At 49.3% G+C, this 2,329-nt stretch overlaps 1 pseudogene; it reads right to left on the bottom strand.

The window, feature by feature from the left end:
* Nucleotides 1–1,658: 1,658 nt before the first annotated feature.
* LOC124555712 lies at nt 1,659–1,776 on the bottom strand (annotated as a pseudogene).
* Between the last annotated feature and the right edge of the window lie 553 nt (nt 1,777–2,329).

Below are 2,329 nucleotides of genomic sequence, written 5' to 3'. Positions count from 1 at the left end.
TGTTAACACCACGACATCAGCAAGGAAGACTGAAATTGGCACTTGGCCATCGGCATTGGACATTGGCGCAATGGCAGAGCGTTGCATCGTCTGATGAATCCCGATATCTTCTTCATCACGGCGATGGGAGGGCGCGTATCCGTCGTCTTCCAGGGCAACGGCTCCCTGACACCTATACTGCGGCATGGAGACAAGTGGGCGGCAGCTCCATTGTGCTCCGGGGGGACATTCACGTGGGCGTCTGTGGGTTCTGTGGAGCTCATACAAGGCCGAGGAGTATCGTACATTGGTTGCACACAACGTACACCCCTTCATGACGATCACGTTTTCCGCCGACAATGGCATTTTTCAACAAGATAATTCGCCATGTCATAAGGTCAGAAGTGTGTGGACTGGTTCGATGAATACAGAGGTCCAATTGATGTTCTGCCACCGCCCCCCCCCTCCCCCACTCTCTTCAGACCTGAACACGATCTTACACATCTGGGATGTGACTGAACGTGGCGTCAGAGCTCAGCGTCCCCTTCGCCAGAATATGTGGGAATCAGGTGACTTGTGCGTGCAGATGTGGTGTCAACCACCTCCGGCGATCTTCCGAGGCCTCGTTGCTTCCATGCCACGACGCGTCGCCGCTATTAAAGTGGACAAACTGACTATTAGGTAAGGGGTCATAATATCCTGGGTGATCAGTGTGGAAATACGACGCTAAAGTACACAGAAACTACACAACTCGATGGAAATTTACTTGATCTGTGCAAGGGTTGGTGCTATGTTGGATGAAAAATGTTGTAGGATTCACTTAAACTAGTGAGAGGGAACTGAACCACAAGACGCCAATGCAGGCGACAAAGGGGAAGCAGCATGGGTGGGGCTGTCTGTCTGTGGCCATGGCGCGAGGTGGTCGCACTCGGCGCGCCAACGAAACGGTGTGTTCAAGTTATACTTGCATGGCTAAATGTATAGCGCGAAGTGCCTGTAACAAAGCGAAGCTACATCTTTGGACCATCCTTTTACGACTGTGGAGGCGCCAACGTCTAAGGAGTTTCCGACCCCTACAAACCTACGTCACTACTCTGCAGTTCACATCCAAGCGCTTGGCAGAGGGTTCACAGAAGAGTAGGACCGATGTAAACTTAGGAGGAGGAACAAGGGCAAAAACCTGGACGAAAAGATCTTGTGGCATTTCTGGCTGGGAGACGCCGTCTTGTGTTGTTCGCGCGTCTGGCGACGCGCGTTGATGAAGATGAGATGAACTCATTATGACAACAGAAATACCCAGACCCAGAGCCAAGGAAGCCAGCGATCTAGAGACGAAGAGCCGACGTGTCAAATCCTACCTGCTATGACGTAAGGGACAGGCCATGTATTTTGTCGAAAGAAGTTTCATATCCTGGGTTTGGGGCATACGTCGGAAAAGCGGTCCTCACTGTCATCCTACGCGTCAACGTGGAATAAGAAGCACTCCGTCGTCAGGCCACGAGTGGCCTACCGGGACCATCCGACCGCCGTGTCATCCTCCGTGCAGGATAGGGATAGGAGGTTCGTGGAGTCAGCACACAGCTCTCCCGGTAGTAAGATGGTATTCTCGACAGAAGCCCCTACTATGCGGTCGAGTAGCTCCTCAATTGGCATCACGAGGCTGAGTGCACCCCGAAAAATGGCAACAGCGCATGGCGGCCTGGATGGTCACCCATCCAAGTGCCGACCACGCCCGACAGCGCTTAACTTCGGTGATCTCACGGGAACCGGTGTAGCCACTGCGGCAAGGACGTTGCCCGTGGAATAAGAAGGAACTGTTTATATTGTTTTTACCGGTTTCCGCTGTTCTTGCGAAATTAACAGCTTCTCTCAAAATGACCATAGCCGAGATCCGTTTCCACATATTGCCTCAACACTACTTCAGGAATAATTATGATAATTTCTCTTTTCTCTCTGAATTTTCATTAAAGTGTTAAACTGAACTGAAACCTAAAAGAACTCAAAACAAAATTGATATGAAAAAATGAGGACACCAGTGGACTGTTCATTATTAGTCAGAGTGCACGACTTTTGATTGGTACTGTCTTAGTTCTTTGTCTGAAGGCTAGGGCATCTGCATACGCACACTACTCAACACGTGGTGTCACAATGTGACTATTACTTTACTTAAATTCAAGTACCTTAAGTCGTGGTGGGCCGTTTTTATCAGTTTCTTGCGATTAATTATGTGATCAGTTTTTTAATTAGAAAAGATTCTGTATCTTCATTAAATGCTGAACCACAGTAGTTGTTCCGGATTGTTTTTGGGGTTCCGTACCTCAGCCGGTAAAAACGGAACCCTTATAAAATC

The sequence above is a fragment of the Schistocerca americana genome, chromosome 1, assembly GCF_021461395.2.
Source record: "Schistocerca americana isolate TAMUIC-IGC-003095 chromosome 1, iqSchAmer2.1, whole genome shotgun sequence".
Classification (NCBI taxonomy): domain Eukaryota; kingdom Metazoa; phylum Arthropoda; class Insecta; order Orthoptera; family Acrididae; genus Schistocerca; species Schistocerca americana.
This window is presented reverse-complemented; position numbering and strand designations above follow the sequence as displayed.